We start from the raw sequence: 25,854 nt of genomic DNA on the forward strand, positions 1-25,854 counted from the left end.
ATGCCTGGCATACGGAAAGGTTTTCTTGTGCAATATGTGTGATGGATTCAAAAATGTTCTTATCTGCAGAGAAGACTTTTTATTTTCATCCTCTATACCACTCTGGGGGCTCTAACTGGTGCCTGGTTCATCCTTCCCCTTGAAACAACCATATTTCCACTAAGGTGAATAGCAGTCAGGCCTATCCCATATACATCTCCTACAGTCAGAGCAAAAGGGATGCCTCAGCTCTCAGCTTTCTTATGAGTCCTTCCCTTTACACTAGGCTCCCTGATACTCTGCACCACTTGCCTTTCTATCTGGGGACAGTTACACTCTTGGCACACTGTGGGGGTATTTAGGTTTCCGTTTTTCTGCAGGGAAGACATTTAAAGATGTCCCCCGTGGAAACTGCACTACTTTTCAAACAGGAGATGGCATCAGTATTCATAGGAGGCAGGGCATCCCTTACTAAAAGAGAAAAATCCACTACATTTTTGTTCCCCCCTCTTGAAGGTGTCCCTTTACCAGCACTCAACAGCTGTTAACTGGGATAATCGCCTGTTATCCTCATGTCACTAATTCAAATGCTAATGGCTCTCAGTGCATGAGAGGTAATTCAGCCCTCCAGCACTGCAGGTCCATACTGTATGAGGAGGAGGATGAAGTAATTAAGTTGCCTTCCAAGATCCTAAAAACATTGGAAAGAAATGCTTCTAAACAAACTGACAGAAAGGAGAGCTGAGCAAAGAGGAGGCTGGCAGGAAGGATTTGCATGTTTTGATGCCTCAGAAGGGGTCTGTCCCCACAGTGGTGTGGTTGGTAAGACTGAAGGATGGGATTCTTTCCAGAGGGGCCTAGACAGCCTGCAGAGGTGGGCTGAGGAGAATCTCATGAGGTTCAATAAGGCAAAGTGCAAGGTCCTGCACCTAAATTGAGGCAATCCTCAATATCAACACAAGCTGGGGAATGATGAAATTGAGAGCATCCCTGCAGAAAAGGACTCGGGGGTACTGGTGGACAAGAAGCTGGACATGAAGCAGAAATGCACCCTTGCAGCCCAGAAGGTAAATTGCATCCTGGGCTGCATCAAAAGAAGTGTGGCCAGCAGGTCAAGAGAGATTATTCGGCCACTCTGCTCTGGTGAGACCTCACCTGGAGTGCTGTGTCCAGCCATGGAGTCCTCAACACAAGCGAGACATGGACCTGATGGAGCAGGTCCCGAGAAGGGCCATGAAGGTGATCAGAGGACTGAAGCATCTCTCTTATGAAGACAGACTGAAAGAATTGGGGCTGTTCAGCCTGGAACAGAGAAGGCTCTAAGGAGGCCTTAATAGCTACATTTCAATATCTGAAAGGAACCTACAGGAAGGCTTGGGGAAGACTGTTTAGAAGGACTTGTAGCTAAAGAAGGACAAGGGCAATGTTTTTAAACTGGAACAGGGTAGATTCAGGTTGGACATAAGGAAGAAGTTCTTTACAATGAGAGTGGTAAAATACTGGAACAGATTGCCAGGGTGTGGTTGAGGCTCCATCCCTGAAGACATCCAAGATCAGACTTCATGTGGCCCTAGGCCAAATGGTTGGAGGTGTCCCTGCTCACTGCAGGGGTGTTGGACAAGGTGACCTCTGAGGGTGTCTTCCAACCTGATTCAATCTGTGAACCTGACATGAGGCTCAGTGACCCTCCAACCATGCAAGGCAAAGTGCCAAACTGTTGGTGCCCTGCAGGGCAGTCTTTGCCTTAGTGACAGGAAACAGACTGCAGAAGGCAGCAGTAAAACCTTTAAAATCAACACCACTTGATGGAGCAGAACTTGCAACTAGATCCACATTTGTGTGTGTGTTTCTCTGTGTACAAAATGCAGCTCAATGTGTTCATTTATATTTGACACATACAATTTCTGGGGATAATCACAGATTACAGCATCATAGACTGATTAGGGTTGGGAGGGACCAAACCCCCTACAGTCAGCTGATCTGAAATGTTTTCAGGGATGGGGCATCTACCACCTGTCTGGGCAACCTGGGCCACTGTTTCACCACCCTCAGTGTCAAAAATATCTTCCTTATATCTAATCAGAATCTCCCTCTTTTATTTTAAAAGCTTTCTCAGAAGGAAACACGTTTAGTCTGGCTTGATAAAGACATGAGGCATATTCAGTTATTCCATGTCTGCATAGCACAGGACACAAGCACAAGGCTTGCACAGCAAGTCTGCCTCTCTTCCCTCCCAGTCGTCTCTGAACTTGAGGCCATTTCCCACACAGACTAAATTCTGCAGGGAGTTAGTACCCTCAGATCCCTGAAGTCCACAGGAAGAAGGACAAGCAGGCAGAACCATGATGACTCCTTACAGAGGAAGGCAACAGTGGGAGCTCAGCCCATGTTTGATATTGTACTGGTTTTAAACAGTCTATACGAGAGTGGCATCAAATGACTGGTGCCCACCCAGGCTGCTCCCAGGACCTCCAGTTCAGAGGTGGTTGTGCATTTACCCATTCCCAGCCAGGATTACCTGGAGAGCTGGCTGACTACAGCCACAAAAAACTGTCAGCACTTTACACCACAAACCCTCTCAGCCTGAGCTGGAGAGAAAAATTTTCTGTGCTGTGGGGCAGACACCCAAAAAATCATTCCTGTGTCACAGGGAGGAGGGGAAAGGAGGGGGGGAATGTCAGGGAGGTTTGATTCATAAAGGAAAATGAGCTGTAAGATAGTGTGCCTGGACTGCCTAAGCTGAAGTGGGTGCAAGAAAAGCAGGTGAGGGCCAACCAGCACCAGAAGAGCCCAGGCAGTGGGAAGAGAAAGGTATCAGCCTGCTCAGAGGGAGTGAGAGCCATGGAATGTGCATGCTAAGTAGGAGTGCTGGGATGACATTTAAAAAGGGAAAAATTTAGGCCGAGCAGCAGGAAAAGCTTCCTGACAGTGAGATGCACGCACTGGATCCATCCCGCGGGAACAGCCCTGGAAGCCTCATCACTTGGCATGCAAGAACTGAGCTGGAGGAGAGCTGCAAGTTCTGGAAAAGCCTTATCCTAAGCTCACTGAAAGTCAACAGCAAGACTTGGATTAATTACAGGAGGCTTGGCTCCAAGATGAACTCCATAGCCAGGAATGAGTCTGCAGAGATGAGGGGAACTCCCAGTAGGTGACTTGTGGTGGTGGGTCTCTGACATAAGCACCCCCTTGCCACAGGAGCTGGGAAACAAATAGGTGAGCACAAAATAGGTGGGGAAATAAAAATAATCCCTTCTCCTTTAAGGCAGTGTTATCTGTCAGTGAGGAGCTGCTCCGCTCTGGCCAAACCACAGGCAGGGCTCAGGCTTTTAGTCAGGGCCCCTGGAAAGGCCAGCTGCCAATAGGAAAAAAAAAAAAAAAGGGGGGGGGGGAAGGCAATTTTGCTATAGTCACATGGTAGGACATGGGTGCGTGGAGAAGGAAATGAGGGAGAAAGCAATGGAGTGTGCGTGGGAGAGAGAGAAGATGGATGCACCAAGTCTTTGGATATGCAGCCCAGCAGGACAGGGCTCAGGCCCAAGGGGAGGAGGCTGGAGGCAGAAGCCAATGCAGAGGAGCTCCAGTGATGATGCCGTTTTCCTCCTGTCAAGAAAGAGTTGTCCCAGGTGGAGCCTCTCCATTGTGGCACACAGAGAGCTACAATGTGTAGACCCAGAGCTATGGGCCAAGCTCAGGAGTACCCCGCTGTGAGCTAAGCATCATCCCACCTATTCCTGTGGCCTCACTGGAAGCTGGCATCACGTTGTTATCTCCACAGCATGAAACTGAATTGCTGGAACATGTTGAAACAGGGGCAACAAGAAGGGTCTGGGGCACAAGTCTTATGATGGGTGGATGAGGGAATTTGGATTGTTTAGCCTGAAGAAAAGGAGGCTCAGGGAAGACTTTTTTGCTCTCTACAACTCCCTGAAAGGAGGTTGGAACAAGGAGAGAATCAGTCTCTTCTCCCAAGTAACAAGCAATAGGGCAAGCCAGAACAGCCTCAAGTTGCACCAGGGAAGGTTTATGTCGGACATTAACAATTTCATCCCTAAAAGGGCAGTCAAGCTCTGGAACAAGCTGCCCAAGGAAGTGGTGGAGTTCCCATCCCTGGAGGGATTTAAAAGCCCTCTAGCTGTCGTGCTGAGGGACATGGTATAGTGGTGATCTGGTGGTGGTGGGTTGACAGTTGGACCTGATGATCTTAAAGGTCTCTTCCAACCAAAAATCTTATATGATTCTAAGATAAATTGAATTTCATCCTCTGATCCCATGTGGGTTCTTTCCACCCTCAACAAAAGCACCTGTGCACCAAGGCTAGCCACACATTCACACAGGAGATAGCCAAGCTTTGCTGGTTTAACAAAACCGAAACAGCAATTCTGTGTTGAGATAAAGAGTTGAGATAAAAAGACTTGAATATAAATGAGATAATATAATGTGCAATTACCTTAGCCAATTGCAGAAAAAGTGTAGCAAAATGCAGACAGCAGCAGCAGAAGCCAGCAAATCAAACCGCAAGCCAGTGAGCTATCCTTGCACCCCTCCCCATCCCACTGCCACCCCAGCGGAAGAGAGCAGCACCCCCGAACACAGAAACCAGAAGCAGCAACCAGAACAGCAAACCTCTCATCTTACAATCTGAACTTCAAGCCCCATAATACTTTGCTCCAGCCAGCACTTTCATTTTGAAGCTGGCACGATTGCAGAATGGTTTTGAATAACAGCAGCAGATGTCAACTTAACCCACAACACAAGCACAGGCAGTTAAAGCCATAAGTGGGCTGTGCACACACAGCAGCCTTGGAAGTGCTTGTTGCATGGGCCATCTCTGATCTCTGATTTTCCACTGCATTTCTTTATTTGGATATATTCTGCCATCTCCATTCAAAGAGAAAACCTGGCAGGAAATGACAGCCAACAGAAACAGAGCTAAAGTAGAAGGCTTTTTTAAAAGAGTAAGCGAGAATATAAAGTGTTTGCACCTATTTCCAGATCAGGCATTCAAAATCCAGAGAATTCAGAATTAAAGTTATGCTTAAAATAAATTCAAACCTGTTGAAGTGTAGCAATGCACAACCAAGGCATACAAATAGCCTTAATTCTGCCCTGCAGTGACACGTAACTATAGGACTGTGATTAAAATGGTTTAGTATTTGTGCTCCTAGACTAAATTACCCTGATAAAATACAATATTTCTCTATATTACAGAAACATCACAGAAACATTCAGGTTGGAAAAGACCCTCAGGATCACCAAGTCCAACTCAGAACCCTACTCGACAAGGGTCACCCCTAAACCATAGCCCCAAGGACTATATCCAAACCACCTTTAAACACATCCAGGCTTGGGGACTCAATCATCTCCCTGGGCAGCACATTCCAATGCCTGACCACTCTCTTTTGCTTTGCCTGTACCCCAACAAACCTGTGCCCCAGATATCACCACTAGCACAAATTTTGCTGCTTACCAGGAAAAAACAAAAGATTTATATATATTTATCTCACAGGTCTTTCACATCCGCAATGGGAACCCCAGGCTGAGCCTTGTCTTGGAAGTACCCTCCCACCTGCCTCGGATCCACAGCCACCCTTGCCCAAGGCTCTGGAGAGCTCAACTTAAGTGTTCACCAAGTGAGCTTTTCCTCCTGCTGAGAAGGGAAGGGCTTTCCTCACACCTTTTATACCGCTGTAATCAACACTTGTATCTATTTTACAAGCCCATTAAAACCTTGGGTTTAAAGTGAAGAGGAAATAAAAGTGAAACAAAGAAAAATCATCTGGATAAACAATTATGGCTTTTTGTCAAGGACCCAGAAGCTAATGGAGTCCAGATCTGTTCCACATTCACATTTACATGCAAAGTTACTGAGCTAGAAAAAGGCATGTTAGCATCGAGCCAGTTCTACCCTCAGCTACTCCACGGAGCAAATGAGGGCTCCAAAGGTGCAAAAGAAGACAAAGTTTGGCCCCAAATACTTGCACATTTTCTGGCCTAGATGCACATGAAAAGTGGCTGCCCTGTGCTTCAGTCCAGTGTGAAGCAGCTCTCCAGGAGTTGTATTTATTTAAGAGTTGTGGGTGGCCTGAATTGTCAGGATGTGTTTAAATATTTGGCACTAAATCACAGCTGTCCACTTATTTGCACTTTTGCTGCCAGGCAGCAGGAACACCCCTGGAATTAGTCAGCATCAGACACATTAATGAGCTAACAAATATATTAAAGTTTACAGTTTAGCCTTCTTTTGTTCACATAAATACACACCCCTTCTCTACTTCTTTCCCAGAACAGTATATCTCTTTAAACATGTTGATGTTCTAAACTTCATTTGTCCTTTGGTAGTAAGCTTGCAAAGTTTCCTGTTATATGTAAAAGCATCTTGTCCCCACCAGGCATTCTGTGCATTACACATAAACCTAAAGAATCACAGAATCACTTCCCGTGGAAAAGACCTTGAAGATTATTGAGTCCAACCATTATCTAACTCCACCAAGTCTGGGGCTAAACTATGTCCCTCAGCACCACATCTCTGCAGCTTTGAAATACCTCCAGGGATGGGGAATCAATCACCCCCTTGGGGAGCCTATTCCAATGTTTGAGAACCCTTTGAGTGAAGAAGTTTCTTCTAATATCCAACCTAAAACTCCCCTGGTGCAACCTGTGGCCATTTCCTCTAGTTCTGTCATTCCAGCAACGCCCACCTGACTACAACCTCCTTTTAGGCAGTTGTAGAGAACAAGAAGGTCTCCCCTCAGCCACCTTCTCTCCAGGTAAAAAACTGCAGTTCCCTTAGCTGCTCCTCAGAACACTTATTCTCCATCCCCTTCACCAGCTTCATTGCCCTTCTCTGGACACACTCCAGGACCTCAATGTCACAGAATCACAGAATCAATAAGGTTGGAAAAGACCTCAAGGATCATCAAGTCCAACCTGTCACCCTACACCTCATGACTACTAAACCATGGCACCAAGTGCCACGTCCAATCCCCTCTTGAACACCTCCAGGGATGGCGACTCCACCACCTCCCTGGGCAGCATATTCCAACAGCTAACAACTCCCTCCGTGAAGAACTTTCTCCTCACCTCAACCCTAAACTTCCCCTGGCACAGCTTGAGACGGTGTCCTCTTGTTCTGGTGCTGATTGCCTGGGAGAAGAGACCAACCCCCTCCTGGCTACAACCTCCCTTCAGGTAGTTGTAGACAGCAGTGAGGTCACTCCTGAGCCTCCTCTTCTCCAGGCTAAACAATCCCAGCTCCCTCAGCCTCTCCTCACAGGGCTTGTGCTCAAGGCCTCTCACCAGCCTCGTAGCCCTTCTCTGGACACGTTCAAGTATCTCAATATCCTTCTTAAATTGAGGAGCCCTTCTTGTAGTGAGGGGCCCAAAACCAAACACAGTATTCAAAGTGTGGCCTCACCACTGCTGAATACAGGAGGACAATTACTGCACAGTCCTGCTGCTCACACTGTTGCTGATCCAAACCAGGATGCTGCTGGCGTTCTAGACCACACTGTCTCATACACAGCCAACGCAGAGACTCATTGTGCAAAGGCAAACAGTCCAGCCTCAAAGAAGTTCCTCTTCTAAGCCAAAAGCCATCCTCTGGGTGTGCACATCCCAAGTAAATATGGAACCAATAACAATCACAAGTGAAGACCTTTGTATGTGAAAATATTGATGAAGTCCAGGCTACAAGTCACATCGGCTGGAGGCAAATGCTTTGTACCTTTGCTGTGCAGTAAGCAGGTAAAGTGCCGTGCAGAAGGAAGGGTAGTTTTGTTGTCTGTGTTAACACTCCCACATCTCATCATCACACTTCATTCACCACCTTTCAGACATCACAGGCAGAGCAGAGGCCATTATTTAAGGCCTCACTGACAAACTGCTTCTGGTATGAGAGGACCACGTGATTCTGCAATGACTTCAATGCCTAAAGGATGCTAATTACAAATCCTAATTGTTTTTATTAAAAATAACACTAGAGACTGTATAAGGGTAATGCTCTAGAAGGGAATCAGTGGAGGACAGGTTTTTTGTGTGTGTGAGAATAAAATGGGTTTTCATCCCTCCCCCCCCCCAAAAAAAAAGGCTTATTTGCTGACATGGAAGTCTCTTGTGGGAATACATCACTTTTGTAGTTAAATTATCATCTGGAAGATTTTTCAGGTCAAAAAAAGGAATTTCTGGTCAAAACCCATAGCAGGAAGGAACACACAGGAAACAGAACTCAGCCGAGCCTCTCACATCTCAAGCGCTTGGCTTAATTACGGAGGCAACATCTCAGCTGACATATGGCTGCTCCTCGCCTGGTCTTGCTCAGTTTTTGGCCATACTCCTCCAGCACCATTTCCCAGTTCTCCCTCTGGCCCTTCCCAGGATCAGAAAGCTGGAAAGCAGCTTTACAGAGAAGGAGCTGGGAGTGCTGGCGGACAAGTTCACCATGAGCCAGCAATGTGCTCTTGTTTGCCAAAAAAGCCAATGGTGTCTCGAGGTGCATTAAGAAGAGCATGGGCAGCAAGTCCTTCCCCTCTACTCTGCCCTGCTGAGGCTACATCTGGAGTATTGCATTCAGTTACAGAATGACAGAATCATAGAATGTTAGGGGTTGGAAGGGACCTCCAGAGATCATTGAGTCCAACCCCCCTGCCAAAGCAGGATCACCTACGGCAGGCTGCACAGGAACACCTGCAGATGGGTTTTGAAAGTCTCCAGAGAAGGAGACTCCATGGCCTCTTTGGGCAGCCTGTTCCAGCGTTCACCATAAAGGTTCTCCTCGTGTTGAGGTGGAACCTCCTGTGCTCTAGCTTGTACCCCTAGTTCTTTGCTGTATCACTGGGCACCACTGAAAAGAGCCTGGCACCTTCCTCTAGACACCCTCCCCCCAGATATTTATAGACATTGAGAGGATCCCCTCTCGGGTTTCTTCTCTCAAGGCTGAACGGTCCCTGATGTCTCTGTCTCTGTAGGAGAGACATTTAGATTCCACAATCATCTTTGTAGTTCTGGGCTCCCCAAAATAAGAAGGAGAGGGAACTACTGAAGAGAATCCAGCAAAGGCTACAAAAATGCTGAGGGGGCTGGAGCATCTCTCTGATGAGGAAAGGCTGAGAGAGCTGGGGCTGTTTAGCCTTCAGAAGAGCAGACTGAGAGGGGACCTTCTCATTGCCTACCAATATCTAGAGAGCATGGGGCAAGAGAATGGTCAGCAAGAGGACAAAGGGCAAGGAGCACAAACCCAGGAATTTTCACTTAAACATGAGGAAAGACCTTGCTGTGAGGGTGTGGGAACACTAAACAGGCTGCCCAGGCAGGCTGTAGAGTCTTCTGTTCTGGGGAGATTCCAAACTTGCCTGGACATTGTGATCCTGGGAAACTTGTTCTGGGTGGCTCTGCTTTAGTGGGAGGATGGACTAGATGATGTCCAGAGGTCCCTTCCAACCTTTGCCATGCTGGAATTCTGTTATCTGCCCGCTTTGCAAGTGTATTTGCCAGAAAGCATCCCAGAGTGGGTGATTGCTTCCAGCAGAGGAGCAATCCCACCACCAGCAGCCACTCTCACCCACACAACAGGATCTGGGAGAGGATGTCTGGCCATATCTGCCTTCCCTTCCATGCACAGGAAAGCATTATATCAGCAGAAAGCACCTTGAGTAAGGATGTAAATGTATCCCACACCCCAGGTGGCTGCATGTCTTTATCTGCAGCAGTACAAGCAATGGGGAGAATGGTGGTGGATCCTGATTTGTCACAACATCTCAGCTCCTTTTTGCCAACATAATGACACTCCAGAGCTGCAAACCTGTTTTGATCAGACAGTTTGTGACACTCTTGTGTCCCCAGAGTGGTACAGAGTAGCCGGAAGAGACTGGTGAGCCCCTCCATGAAGTCCTCTGCCAAGCTGCTGCAACAGAGGTGGGGACCGAGTCTCGTTCTCTCTTCGCCTTCAGGAGAGTGATTCAGAAGTGGTTCAGCTTGGCCACAGCAGTCCAATAAGTCTGAAACACTGTTAGGAGGGATCAAAAGTCTCATGTGCATGTGTGTGTGGTTTCACAACACCTCCCTCTCCCCACTGCCAGCCATACCAGATTCCTCAAAGAAAAGCAGAACAGTCAAGCACAGATCCAAAGCTTCACCAGGATGTAATAAAGCCTTGTTTTTCCCACTGCTTGAAGAACCGACCCAACCTCCTCAAATGTTCCCAGCATAGTTGAATCGTGAGTCAGAGACCACAATGAAGATACTTGCCTAGCTTCACAAAGTTTAAGTGCCTCCTGCCAAATAATAATTGCTGATTTTTTGCTCTGTCACTCAGGATTCCTGTTTCCACCACCCTAACCATGCAAAATAGACTGATTCATTGAGGAAGTGAGGATTTTTTTTTTCTCAGGTGCTTACCTGTAATATCTCCACCTTTCCATGGTCCCTTTCATGCAGAGTGCTGCTAACAACCAGGGTGGGGACTTGCAGGTATTGAAATCTCACATCTCTATACCCACAGTGGAAGCAATGAAGATAGAAGATGGAAAGAACAGCAGCAATAATGAAAAGCCAGGCCAGGAAAAACTTAATCTTTACAGGCAAGGTCAAACATTTAAAATAAATAAAGACCAAGATTTCCTCAGATTGGGCTAGCACTTTGCATCCTAAGATTCAGAGTTAATCTCTGTGATGGACCATCCTACCCTTCACTGGGCCACCACTGATGCAGTAAACCTTGGCAAAAGGGAGCAGCCAGGAGCAGGAAGCATCAGCCACATAATTCATCATAGCTAAAGCCACTGCCTGTCACAAGCATGCATTCAAAGGGCAAAAGAAGTCCTGACTGCTCTTCCTGCTGCTGCAGCAACAGGGCTGCAGCACTGAGTAGGGCTCCAGTTTCTCCTCTCCATCATCCAAGCAATTCACACAGTCATGAGTGGTAGAAGCTTTTTTCCTCTTAATTAGCATTTTTCCCCCTCTTCTTCTTCTGTTGAAAGCCAAGATTCTCACATGATCTCAGGACTCTGGCAGAGACACATGAGGGCTTCAAGGAAATCCCCAAGTATCAGAGTGCAAGGCTCGAGCTGCAGTGAGGAGAGCTGGCAGCACAGCCATGCAGCTCCATGCTCCAGATGTTGCCTGAGCTGTGGAGCCATGCCAGGAGGACTGTTATGGGTTTAAGAGCCATAGAGAAGAAAAGTCCTCCAGGGATTACATAGCCCAGGAAGTGGACACCAGAAAAATTTTGTATCTTCCCTTTATAAATGGAGAGCACAGGCTCTTCTTCCCCTTTTCCTCCCTCTCTTCTCCCAGCCCATGTGGGCTCTCATCTCTCTGGTTTGCGGGGGAGTGGGGCCGGCTGCAGGCAAGCTGATTTTCTGGCTGCACAATGCAGCCTGGGGGGTGTAGGGGGTAGGCCTTGGGGCATTGAGGGCTGGGGTTTTGGCCTGGTTTGGGAGGAGGTTGTGGAAAAGTTTGGCCTAATGAGGTTCTGTGGTAAGCCCAGATTGGAGAACTGGGCCAAGGCTGACTATGGATTTGTCTATTTTGTATGGGTTTGTACTGTTGTATATAGTTGTGAATAGTACTTCCATTTAAACTTCCAGTTCTTCACAATTCTTTCCAGCCCCGTGTGGAGCATTTTTCTCTTTCTCCTCTGGGGAGGCATAAAAGAGACTCTGTCCACTCTCTAAAGCCAGGGCAAGGACTCCGGTGACCAGTCACTGAAAAAACCCCAAACCCTCAGCCACAACCCAGCCCTCCAACATTGCATAAGGCCAAGGTCACATGTCTACGTGTGCTTCTCGTGTGCTTGCTTGCTTGCTTCATTTTTCCTTTTTTTTCCACCACGAATATGCTTAACATTTCTTCAGAAGATCCATGGCCCTACTTATACCAAGAAATCATCCCCAATATCTGCTCTGTTGCCTCGGCAGCAGTGCAGTGAGCAACCTGCTGCTATCCATCTCTCTTCTCTGGGATTTGGGACAGCTGGGCTGGAGGGCTGGCGAGATAGAATAATTAAATCATTTTGGTGGAAATAGACTTTCAGATTGTCAAGTCCAACCATTAACCCAGCACTGCCAGGTCACCACTAAACCATGTCCCTCAGCACCATACCAACACTGCTTTTAAACAAGTCCAGGGTTGGGAACTACACCACTTGTTGGGCAGCCTGTTTGAGGGCTTGACAGCCCTTTCAGGGAAGAAATTGTTCCTCATGTCTAACCCAAACCTTCCCTGGCACAATTTGAGGATCTTTCCTCTCAGTCTATCATTTGTTCCTTGGGAGAAGAGACTGACCCCCATCTCACTGCAACCTCCTTTCAGGGAGTTGTAGAGAGCAAGAGGGTCTCCTCTCAGGCTTCTTTTCTCCAGACTAAACAACTCCGGTTCCCCTAGCTGTTACTCAGAAGACTTATGTTCTAGACCCTTCACCAGCTTTGTCTCCCTTCTCTGGACGTGCTCCAGCACTTCAGTGTCCTTCTTGTACTCAGGACCCCAAAACTGAACACAGTATTCAAGGTGTGGCTTCACCAGTGCTGAGTACAGGGGCATGATCACTTCCCTACTCCCGCTGGCCACACTATTCCTGATCCAGGACTGGATGCTGTTGGCCTTCTTGACTTGGCCACCTGGGCACAGGCTGGCTCATGTTCAGATGGCTGTCAATCAGTATCCCCAGGACCTTTACTGCTGGGCAGCTTTCCAGCCACTCTGCCCAAAGTTCATGGGCTTGTTGTGATCCAAGTGCAGGACCCAGCACTTGGCCTTGTTGAACCTCATACCATTGTCCTCAGCTTACTGATCCAGACTGGGCAGTTTTGGGACTCTGAGGTGCACAAGAAGAAGAGAGATCATTTTGTGCACTGCTAATCTCTTCAGGAGCGCTGACTTCCACCTCTTTAGCAGCTGCCACTGGGAGCTTGACAGCAGGACATGGGGGCAGGAAGAAAACTTCAAGCAAGATTTACTCCCTTCTTTTTAAAGTAATGCTTGCCCTCTCCCCGCCCCCACCCCCCAAAAAAAAAATGGGCTGCAAAGAGAGGAGAGTAAATATGTCTGAGTTGATGTCACTTAACAAGTGCAAGCATCATACTCCAACATCTCTGCTTTCAGGAGTCTTTGGCTGAAGTTATGTCCAAAACCTAGACAGCAACCCAAGAGCCCTATAATGTTCTTCCCAGCTCTGCCTCAGGCTTGAAATTTCAGGACTGTGGTGTCTTGCTGACAAACCTGAGCTATGCTAAACTGAAGATAAAATACCAATGATACTTTCAAACTTCCCATCCTACCCTCAACACATATTGCTCTGAGCTGTGCATATGTACTGACCTCTCCCAGCCTGGTCCTGGAGACAAGGTGATACACAGCCCAGACCTGCACACTTGGAATGCCCCATAGGCTTTTGTCTAGCATGGAGCTACACACTGGAGGTACACAGAAGCAAGCCAAAAAAAAAAAAAAAAAAAAAAAGGCTGTTGCAATGTGCAGCAAACAGATCCTAACATGGATCTTGGGATCCTGAACCAATACAGATTCTAAGTTGTTTCAGATCAACCATGAAGTGTTTCCCAGTGCCTTTCCTCAGCTGAAAACTCAGTAAAGATACTACAACCAGTAGTATCACGGCAACAGTAATAGATTTTAGTCCTAGTTCACACATCAAACCCTGAGCTGAACACTGAACTGATCCATAGAACTGATTCATCCACCAGCAAAGACATGGAAGGATAGGAGTCAGGTCCCTGCTGCCAGGAGGTAAGTGCCCAGGACTTCACATGTCCAAGCTTCTTAACCTGACATCATCTGTGTGGAATAAAATGTGTCCATTAAAAGCCACTTACACCAGTTAGAGCTATTGATGGGAGACAGTCTGAAACAGCAGGGAATTGGGGCTATCATAAAGTTAGACTGAGAGGCCTCAAAGCTTCTTTCCTCACATAGTTCCAAACTAATCAAGCTTGGAAGGAGAGCTGGACTTACAATGATGTCTCCTGAAACCAGCTGCATAAATCCACTGTCATCTGAGATTAAAAAAAAAAAAAACCTTGTGGTAGGGCCACAGTAGGAGTGCAGAAAGATGCAACAAGCTTTGGACAACAAGCTTTGGAAAGTGTTTCTAGAGGCTGAGCCAACCTCACTGTGCTGACTCCAAAAATATTTAACACATGCCCTTCTGAAAAAGGGCATTTTAAAGACATTTTGGTTGCAAGCTGAATGCAAGCACCTTCTTCACCTCTGCATCCTCAGAGGCAACACAAACAGACCGAGCTATTTAAAAGGCATAAATTTGCCCTGGTAGAACCTCAGCCTAATGTCTAGGCTTGTTTCTTCAGCCAAAAAGGGAAGCAGTGGCTTCAAACTCATTGCATATTCACCTGGAAAGCTTCTAATGCTGTTTGTTGGAGCAGTGCCTGCCACTGAAGTCCTCTCCCTGGTGGTGTGAGGCCTCTGAGCCATTGGCTGGTCTGGGAGATAGTCAGCTGTTAATTCAGCAACACAGTCTCCTTGCATTACAAAATCTGGAAGAGAGATGGAAGGTGAAAGCAGAGAAGCTGCAAACAAGGGCTAGCAGCTTTCCACAGCAGAGCAGTACAGGCTGCTCACTGGGAGGACCTCCACAACTTGGGAGAGGATGGATTTTCAGTGCTGGGTCCTCAGAACACCTACAAGACCTCAAATATTTGCACAATGTGCAACAAACCACTGGCTTTGGACACATGCACTTCTAGCATCCAGACATGAGGACTGTGGATACCTAAACGAGAGGATTGATCTTCTGCCCCTAACTCACAGAAGGGGAGATAACAGCAAATATTCCCCTTCCAACCCACTGTTGACAGCTCCATCCCCAGAAAACTGCCAGGCTGTTCTGCCCTTACAAATGGGGCTTGGCAGAGCAGCCTCCTCAGTCAAAGAAAGGTTTGTATCAGGGGGTAAAGATCAAACTGTATCTCTCTCTGAACACACCTTTGTTAGTTTTGGCTGCACCCTTTCAGGTATCACCTGCGTCCCCAGGCAAACATGTCCCTAACCCCAGTACTCCAAGCCTGCTTTCTCCTGGCAACTATATGCACACCAATTGCATCCACAACACCATGAGCAGCCAAGAAGGGAGAGCCCTGGGACCTAATGCAGCTGCAGGGAGTGGAGGAAGGAGCTGGAAGCAGATTCGCAGTCTGGTTTGGCCTTGCTGGAAACAAGAGTGGAAAGCTGGCACTGACACCCAGCTGCCCCAACAAACATTGCATTCATTCACAGAGCTACAGAGCAAATGATCTGTCAGTTGTTCATCTGGAGAACAGGTTTCTCCAGCCTGGATTAAATGATTGTATTGCTGCAGCCATGTGCTTCTTGCTGCTTTTTGAGATAAAGGAAGTCAGAAGAAAGTACCAGAGAGAGAGGCCTGACCCTGCAATCAAGCACCTTTCTGTTTGGAGGAGGTTTGGACCAGCACAGAGCAGAGGGGATGTGGCACAAATGCTTCTAAAAAGCAGCATCTCGGTGCTGATATCACTGATGCAAGAAAACAGCTCATTTGAGTACAGGAGGTGTATACTTTGCCTGATGTTACTGCCTCCAGATGTGCACCAGATTGGCTATTTCTGAATCTTCTGCTCCTCATTCCCACAAAGATGAAGGCAGGGTGAGTGCACTCAGAGGTCTAACAGCACATGTGCAGCAGCAGCAGCAGTGACAGACTCCACCGAAGCCTGTGCCCTGCCTCTGCAAAACCCCTGTGGAGTGACTCCCTTAGGATATAACTGCAGCTGACTTCATTCCATGCCATGAGCACATGTCTGGCTATAGACATGAGTGCAAGCACACAAGGCAAAAAAAAATAAATATAAATGAGAAAGTGCAAAACACTCTTACAATCCAATCCCAGCAAGGGCACCGAGTGCTCTTCACTATAGGACAAGGCACCCTCACTACTGTTGGCAACCCAGACAGCTTCCCTGTATTAGTTTTTACAGAATCATAGAATTGTTTTGGTTGGGAAAGGTCTCTGAGGTCATTGAGTCTAACCATTGACCTAACACCACCATGGCCATTTAACCATGTCCTGAAGTGCCATGTCCACGTGTTTCTTAAACACCCCTAGGGACGGTGACTCCACCACCTCCCTGGGCAACCTATTCCAATGCCTGACCACTCTTTCCATATCCTAATAGCCAATCTAAATCTCCTCTGGCACAATTTCATGTCATTGCCTATCTCCCTATCACCTGATACTAGGGAGAAGAGACCAATCCCCACCTCACTACAACCTCCTTTCAGGGAGTTGTAGAGAGCAAGGAGGTCTCCTCTCAGCTCTCTCATTTCCAGACTAATCAACTCCAGTTCCCCCAGCTGAACACTTGTGCTCTAGACCCTTCACCAACTTTGTTGCCTTCCTTTGGACATGCTCCAGCACCTCAATGTCCTTCTTGTATTGAGAGGCCCAAAACTGAACCCAGTATTCAAGGTGCAGCCTCACCAGTGCCTAGTATAGGGGCATGATCACTCCCCTGCTCCTGCTGGTGACACTATTCTTGATACAGACTAGGATGCTGTTGGTCTTCTTGGCCACATGAGCACATTTCTGGCTCATGTCCAGATGGCTGTCAAACAACACCCCCAGGTTCTTTTTCCCTGGGCAACTTTCCAGCCACTCAGCCCAAAGCCTGTAGTGTTGCATGGGGTTGGTGTGACCCAAGTGCAGGACCCAGCACTTTTCTGGAAGGCAGAAAAGTTGTGACCAGCTTATCAGACTCAAAACACAACATTGCACCAAACCCAAGTTCCCTGGCAGCACTTCTCCAAAGCCCTCCAAGGGAACATGCAGATGTCCAAAGAGATGACACAGCAACTTTAGGACTCTCTCAGACCTCAGAGGGCCCTAAACTCTTGCACCAAGAAGCCTACAGCACATTTGTCACTCCACAGCCTCTGGCAGGAGCTCACTTCATGACCATGTCTCAGAGGAGGGTATATCTGTGTTGAGGGTAGTGAAGGGTGCAGTGTCATGTCCTGTGCTGCATCCCCAGCAGCATGGGCAGCAGGTTGAGGATTTTGCCACGCTGCTCCACTCTGCTGAGACCCCATCTGCAGTGCAGGGTCCAGCTCTGGAGTCTTCAGCACAGGAGTCTATGGACCTGTTAGAGCAGGACCAGATGGGAGCCACCTTTCTGAGAGGGGAAGGAGGGTCCTTACTCAGTGCCTAGGGGGACTCATCGATAGGGCTTTAAACTAGATGTGAAGGGGGAGGGAGAAGAAATCAGGCTTGGCTGTGATCAACAGAGTATTGACTCACTGGGAGCTCCTGAGGCAGCAGAAACCAGCAATCCCATGAAATACCTCAAGGAAATCAGTGGGAGCTCTGCTAAGAAAGTGATGCAGCCAGCAGCCCAGCTGAAGTGCCTCTACACTAACACAGTATAAGTATCAAACAGGAGGAGCTGGAAGCTACTGTGCAGAAGGAACAAGTGAGGAAGGAGGGGTGGAAGCATTGCCCTCTGTTTCAGGAAATGGATAGAACGTGAAGAACTGTCCCTGAAGAACTGCCATGAACAGACTGAAAGCTTATGGATAACAATTAGAGACAAAGGCAACAAAGGGAACCTTGTGGTTGGCATCTACTACAGGCCATCCATCAAGGCAGGGGCCACTGATGAAGCCTTCCTACTCCAGCTACAGGAGCCTTCATGCTCACAGGCTCTTGTCCTGCTGGGGGACTTCAACTACCCCAACATCTGGAAACATAGCATGGCAAGCTGTAGGCAATCAAGGAGACTCCTGCAGACCTCAATGATAACTTCCTGAGCCAGGAAATGGACAGCCCTGTCTGAGGAAATGCAATATTGGACCTGAGGGTCACAAATGCAAGTGAGCTCTCAGTGACGTCAAGATCAGGGGCAGCTTGGGCTGCAGTGATCATGCGCTGGTGGAGTTTGCAGTCCTAAGGGATATGGGACATAGAAGGAGCAGAATCAGGACTCTCAATTTTAGGAAGGCAAATTTCCAGTTCCTTAGGGAGTTAGTCGATAAGACCCCATGGGAAGGGATCCTCAAGGACAAGGAAGCAGAGCAGAGCTGGCCCCATCTGTGGAGATATTCAAGGTCAGGCTTGACAAAGCTCTGAGCAACCTGATCTAGTGGAGGATGTTCCTGCTCACTGCAGGGGGGATGGAGTAGATGACCTTTGGAGGGCCCTTCCAACCCAAACTATTCTATGATTCTATGGTTTAGTGGTGACCTGGCAGTGCTGGGTTAATGGTTGAACTTGACAATCTGAAAAGTCTCTTCCAACCGAAACAATTCTGAATGGCTGTGAAAACACTCATGATTTGTCCAGCTGGGATGGCTCCCAGTCAGGCATTTCTGTTTGTCACTCATGGACAAGCCTTTAAAAATACATCCCAGTGCACGCAGGGATGCACTCCAAGATATACTCACATCCATAAACAGATGAGCTAGGAGGTGGGTTTGAGCTGAAGTGACTCAGCCTCCCAGTTACCGGAAAAAAAATAGCAATCACTCATAAACGTCTTATGTCTTCAGCAGGGCTAGATGGCACTGTAAGTTAGTGAATGCACAAGCCCTTTGCCTCAGGAGATTGCACTTTGGCATTATGATCAGTGGAAAACCAAGAAAGCTGGTGCTCCCTAGGGTATATTTTCCAGAGCTGGCCGAGCAATTCACACCAACAGCCTGATGCAACACATTTTCTAGGTGCCTAGTTAGCAGCAGGATCATTCTCTGGAATTTATTTCGTTTTTGTAGCAAATAATTCTTGGCTCACAAGCACTTAAACATATGTTTTTCCCCAATACTTGGCCTACATTTTCCCTGCTTTAATTTATCCCATTTCTCCTCATTAACTTATGCCCCCCACCCCCGTTGTTCCCATGCTGGATCCCTCTACCTCTCCCAGGAGAACAGTGATGAAATGACATTCACCTCCCAGACCTCCTGGCACATCACAGGATCAGCTTGTTGAGGCAGAGAGCCCTTTGGCTCTGAGCCCCTGAATTACTTAAGGATGCAGAGCCTGAAACAGAGCAAGGCAAAGCTGTAGAGGGAGGTGAGGACTGGCCTTGCAGCTTGTCCTGGCCCTATTCAGGTCAGAGTATTCAGGCCCCACAGCCTGGGGCTTCTGCCTGAGCTGGTTATAAGATGAACAAGTAAGGATCTGCCCTAATCTCACACCTAGACCTTCCAGAGCCGTTGCACCCAGCAAGCACACTGTGGCTCCTGGCACTGTGCCACTGCAAGAAAGCAGCATCCACGTGTCTGGGGAGGGGAGCAGGGGGACATGCTGTACTGCTGCAGCACATCTGCCTCTGAGGCTGGGAAGAAGTTGGCCACCCATTTATCCATCACATCTAGTACTTGGGAGAATTTAGGCTGGACATTAAAAGAAAATTCTCCACTCAAAGAGTTTTCAAACACCAGGACAGGCTCCCCAGGAAGGTGGTTGAATCCCCATCCCTGAAGGTGTTTAGAAGATAAAGAGTTGTGGTGCTGAGGGATATGGTTTTGCCCCAGACTTAGTAGAGTTAGATAATGGTTGCACTCAGTGATGTTAAAGGTCATTTCCAACCAAAAAGATTCCAATCATTTAACAAGGGGAGAAGCCCCCTGGAAGAAAAAAAAAAAAGGCACAAAAAACCCTCAACAACAAACCCCAAAATTTCCCAGCAGACAATCCCCTCAGCTTCTCAAGAGCCTGGGTCATTCATGCCTGTGAATCTGCCTTCCTGTTCCTCAAGTAACAGATTAGGCACATACATTTGCAATGACAGCGACTCTGAGCTGAGCGGTGGGGCAGGACAAGGAGAATGGCTGTATGAGAAGAACAGGCAAGAGGAGGGGAGAGGAGAAAGGAAGTGTTTGTTCCTCTTCTCACATACCCCTTCGGTTTTCAACGGCATTTGCATGTGCAGGCTGCCCAACAGCTGCATCATGTGCTGAACATCACGTCCAGAAATTGTCTGAAATTCTAGACAATTTCATGTGGCTAGAAATTCAGGTGTGATCTAGACACTTGGACAACCCTGTCTCTCTTCTTGCACCCCCAGGCTGGTAGGAGTATCTCCCAGCAGCCAAAACACCTACAGCTGTTCTAAGTTGGGACCAAAAACTTCCCTAAATAATACACAGGATGTTTGGCAGCAGGGGAAAAAACTCCTGCTTGAGCTCCCATCTTCTGAGTGATTGGCAAATGCCAGACCCCAGCAGGGCTGACAAAGGCTCAAAGTATCAGTCAGAGAGGAAAACAAACAGGCAAAATGTCCCCAGAAATCCTGCTCCTGATTAATACCTGAGGCATTGCAAACTTTCATCATTATTCTAATAAAACACATGAAAAAAGAGTCACTGCCGTTAGAGCAGCAGTGCGTGGAGCCTGTGAGCAGGTCAGACTGCTCCTCTGTGCTGGACACACTCATGTCAAACTGTTCTTGTCCTGACACACCCCCAGCTCCAAATAACCCAGCAGGTAACAAAGAGCAAGATTCAAAGCGAAAGCACCTGAGCGATCCAGTAACAGGAGAGATTAAAAAAAAAATCAGGCTGTTTCAGGTCATCTGATGTGTGCACACATTCACAGACAGTCTGTCCTCTGTAGCTTGGGGAAATGCTAAATGAGCAACATGGCCTGGAGGAACTCTAAAGAAGGGAGAAGCAGGCAAGTGCCTGGTGGGGGGAAACATGAGGGAGTTTTTCAGACAGGCGTCGTTGCTGCAGTCAGAGTCAGGGACAAGTGTAGGTGGTGCCAGTCCTGGTAAGGAACAACAAATCCAAACCCCTTATTAACCTCTGTAAAACATGTTGATTCTGCCAGTATGTCCATCAAGAAATGATCTGTCACATGTTAGCACTGTGGTAGTCACCTCGGCAGACCCAGAGCCTTTGCAGCAAACAGAGCAGGTGGGTCACAGCAACCCATATGTCAGCCAAGAGGATATACAATTTCACAGGATGATGCTTCTCTCCTGTAATATCCATCTTTGGGAGCTGCACTGAAAAAAAATTACAAGCACCACTTTCAAGACAGGAACCTCATTATAACATGAAATACTGAAGAAAACCTTAGCAATCTTCTAGTTTTCCTTCTGAGGAACAAGTGGGCATGAGGGTAGACATGAGCATCTGGTCTGCTTTCACAGCCACCTAGAATCATATAAGAGTTTTGGTTGAAAGAGACCTCTAAGATCATCAGGTCCAATCCTTAACCCAGCACTACTAGGTCACCACTGAACCATATCTCTCATCTACATGGCTTTTCAATTCCTTCAGGGATGGGGACCCCACCACTTCCCTGGGCAGCCTGTTTCAGGGCTTGACAGCCCTTTTGGGGAAGAAATTTTGGCTAATGTCCAACCTAAACTTCCCTTGGCACAATCTGAGGTTGTTTCCTCTTGGCTTATTGCTTATTCCTTGGGAGAAGAGACCAATCTCCTTTCAGAGAGTTGTAGGGAGCAAAAGAGTCTCCCCTCAACCTCTTTTTAATCCACACTAAACAACCCCAGTTCCTTCAGCTGCTCCTCACAGCACTTGTGCTCTAGCCACTTCACCAGCTTCATTGCTTTTCTTTGGGCACGCTCCAGCACAGTCACCACCTAACCTGCCCAGCCAGAAACACAGGATGTCAGTGAAGCAGATCAGCCAGCTCCCAGACAGACACCAGCATGCTCCACAGGAATTTTGTGCTCCACAGAAGCACTGTGCTCTCCCTTAAGGAAAATGGGACATGGGAGAGACTTCCATCCACACTGTGAAGGCCTCTGTCATCGCATACTGGGGTATGTAGAAATTATCGCCTGTCATGTACTGAGCACAACCTGAGGTGCTGCCTCTTCACTGCATCCATCCCATGTGTCAATGAATAATGAGAACAGAGCACTGAAAAATACACCCCACTGCTTCAAAAGGTCCCCTGGAGAGGATCTTCAAGGGCATCAAAGTTTTTTCCCTGCTTCTTTCTGATCCTTTTTTTGTACTGACAAAGCTGACATCTTTTCCTCTTGCTGAACCAGCATTTCCTGACAGCAAACCATTGTCAGAAATTTTCCATCCCGTTCTCAAGTGGATTTCAACACTCAGTGCTTGTGCACACTCAGGAGAAGAGGTTAATGTCAATCTCAGAACATTATCTACAGGATGTGCAAAAGGGTACCACCAGGGAGGAGCAATGCCTTGGTTTGCAGAAATTCAGGCACTGGCTTGTTTCTGTGCTTCAAAAGCAGGGTAAGATCTTCTCTACTTGCTCACATCTGTAATGGTGAGCCTCCTTCTTGTGTTTACTGCCCAAGTGACCCATCACTTGGAAAAAATCCTTCCATGAGAAACACTGCTTTTCATGACACAGCACATTTCCAAAACCCTGGGGATGTTTTGATGTTTCTAAACCAAACATATTAGAGAATAGCATTGCTCTCCCAGTTAATGGCAGCATAGACAGGCCTCGGAAGCTAACCAAGTGAGGCAGGAGCTTGTGGGAGGAGACGGTAATGAACGCAGATTCTTAATCGACCCAGGCTGGGGGATGAAGGGATGGAAAGCAGCTCTGCTGAGAAGGATTTGGGGGTGCTGAGGGGTGAAAAGCTGGACACAAGCTGGCAATGTGTGCTCACAGCCCATGAGCCAATCAAATCCTGTGCTGCATCCCCAGCAGCATGGGCAGCAGGATGAGGGAGGGGATTCTGCCCCACTGCTCCCCTCTGCTGAGCCCCCCTCTGCAGTGCTGGGTCCAGCTCTGGAGTCCTCAGCACAGGAGAGACCTGTTGGAGCAGAGCCAGATGAAGCCACGAAAATGATCAGAAGCCTGGAACCCCTCTGCTGTGAGAACAGGATGAGAGAGTTGGGGTTATTCAGCCTGGAGAAGGCTTTAGGGAGACTTTATTGTAGCCTTTCAGTACTTAAAGGGGTCTATAAGAAAGCTGGGTATAGCCTTTCTAGCAGGACAGGACAAGGGGTAACGGTTTTAAACTAAATGAGGGGAAATTTAGACTCAATAGAAGGAAGACATTTTTTACACTGAGGCTGGTGCAACACTGGCCCAGGCTGCCCAGATCTCTCCACATTTGAAAGGCTCCCTACCCAGCAAAATCTCTGCAGGGATGAACATGCACTGAAATATAAGCACACCCAAGTAACTTTAAGAAGCTGGAAAAGAGGTTGAACCAGATGATCCTTGAGGTCCCTTCCAACACAGTATTCTATGAATCTAAGAAAAACCTTCTCTGCTGCCAGAGATCTAGCAGGCATAAGGAAGTATAGGAATGGCAGGCCCTCAGTCTGCAGTGGCTTCTCTCCAGCAAGCAAGTCTTTTTTGGGAGCAGAGAGGGAGACAGTGAAAACCAGCCCAGCCCCATTCAGAATTTATTCCTGCAGGGCACTGAAGCCAGAGATGCCTTCATATGTTTTTAAAAGCAGGCAAATGGCAAGCAAAGCATCTTTCCAGCACTCCTACTCCAAGACATCTCTAGCTGTTATCACCAGCTTAAGGGACAAAAACTTCACCAGCAGGTGAAACTGGTTTATGACCAAGGGGGGTAGGGGAGGTGGAGGAGGTGGATAAGAAAAGGGAGGAGTTAATTCATATTCATCAACCCACCCACTGTCATCAGCCAGTAGCTCTGAGGGGAGGTGGGCAGGGGGGACAGGACATCCCAGCAACACATTCAAGATAGGATGTCTTTTCAGTGTCAAGTGCCTCCTGGAAAAGAGGCGGAAGAATAAAAAAGCTTTGAAATGATAGAGTGAGCAGAGGAGTGGTGAAGGGAAAAAGGGAGGGGGTGTGGAAAGAGCTGGGCTTGCAGCCTCTGGCTGGGTAAGAGACTAATTCCCCCCTGCCTGACTCCATCTAATTACCCTGTTTCCTCTGAGCTGATTGGAAAGTGGCCTTGGTTCTGGAAAAGGCTGTAAGCATCTTACATGCATCTGTTCCACCTAATCCCCAATAACTAGTGCCTGTGTGTTGGGGGAGTGGAGGAGGAGGAGGAGGTGGAGGACAAGCAGGGAAGTGCCAGGAAGGGTTTCCATTGTGGTAGTGAGCAGGGCTGGGGATTTTCAGGGAGCTGATGCCATTCCTCTTCTGCCCCTTTCACAATCTTTCCTCCTTCCCCTTGCAAGAAAAAAAAGTTATTAACAAAAACAAAGAAAATAGCAGAGATGGGATGAAGGAGATGTTTTGCTGCGCCTCACCACAGTTTGGATCTGTTTAAGCCACTTGTTTTCCCCTTGCCCTAATCCTGTATTATCCTTTAGGAATGATGCTCAATTCCTGAAGGAAAGGGGGGTAGGGGTTAGGAAGGGCATAGTTTGGCCAGGACTTTGGATTGCACTTTTTAACGTGCAGCTCCAGGAAGGAGCCAGAGGGGCAATTCTGCAGCCACTGAGTAGCAAAGGCAGGCATGTTTGCAGCAAGTTCTTCCTAGCGTGAGCTAATTCAGCGTGAGGAGAGCGTGGGGATAAACAGCTCTGTTTGCCAGTGAAAAGATTGTCACGTCTGGAGCTGACACAAGTTACCAGGAGCCAGGAGCCACTGTTTTGTTTTGCTCGCGCTGCCTGGTGGAACGTGTTAGCGCCTTAACAGTGTTGCGAGACAAATGCACGCAGGAGGATGTCCCAAATGCTCTTGCCCTCCCCCGATATCAGCAGAGGACAGCAGGCTCAGCCCCACATCTTGCTCAACACCCTCAACTTTGCTCCAGCCCCTGGGAAAGGAGGTTTTTGGCCTCCAGCACAAGCAGCTGGCCCTACCACTGTCACATCTCCACATGACAGCCCCAGGGGACTCCCGTCTAGGAGAGGGACCCACTGTGACCACTGCACGCCTTGCAGAGTACACCAACCTCCCTACCAAGCTCAGCCCACATAAAGGAGGACTCGTTGCTGAACACTTTGATTTCAAAAAGGTTGGCAGCTCCCCTATGGGGTATTTATTTCAAAGTGCATTCTACATTTATCCTGCCAGTTTTCCACTGTTTTGCAGTGGGATTTTTGCAGTTGCAAGCTCCTCCTGCCAAAGCTCATCTCTCAGCACACTATGTCAGAGGTGGTGACAAGTCTCATGTGCTGAGCTATACCTGGGAAACCCTTATCTTGATCTCAACAAAGATGCTGGGAAGCACCCTGCAAAAGATCAGTGGTATGCAAGCATCCACATGCTGCACCCATCCCATCCAGTAGTGGTGGAAATAAACTAAGGGGAAGAAAGCTAAAGTCAAGCTGTCATGTTCATCATTGGTGCTTCACACTTGCACACAGCCCTTAAGGATGAGCAAGGCAGAGATCAATATCTTTTCAATCTTTTCCAAGTTGTTTATTCTCTCATTTTGTGCCACCAAGCACCAGTTCCCCAGGAGAACTGCTGCCCACTGACTTTCATGAAGGATCAAGTCAGCCTGGGTAGGAAAACAAGTACAAGCACAGAAGTCATCTCTCATCCTGGTGTGCTGGTTACAAAACAATGTGAAGACATAAAGACCTGCAGGTCACCATGTGGAAACCCAGCTGTGATTTAAACCTCCTCCCCATCCTCCCACCAAGGGAGGAAGCGCTGCCACAGCACCCTGGGAGGACCAGCAGCATCACTGCTTGCTTTGCAGGGCAGAAACCCAGCTTTAGTGAACCACCCACCTAACCCAATCATCCAGCAGCAGATCTGGTGCCCAGAGTCCCACCAGCACACACAAGTGCATGTCAGGGAGCAAAATTCTCACTGGGAATGGATGGCTGCCCAGCACAGGGTGATGGGAGAGCCCAGCTGCTTTCTGCCTCAGCTCTCATGACTGACTGGAAAAGTGAAGCGAAAGAACACAACGGGAAGTTGCAAGGTCACACTTCACTTGTAGCACTGCCCTCCCGGTTCACAGGCTTATCTTACCCTGCCCCATCACAGAA

The sequence above is a fragment of the Indicator indicator genome, chromosome 6 (genome assembly GCF_027791375.1).
Source record: "Indicator indicator isolate 239-I01 chromosome 6, UM_Iind_1.1, whole genome shotgun sequence".
Taxonomy (NCBI): domain Eukaryota; kingdom Metazoa; phylum Chordata; class Aves; order Piciformes; family Indicatoridae; genus Indicator; species Indicator indicator.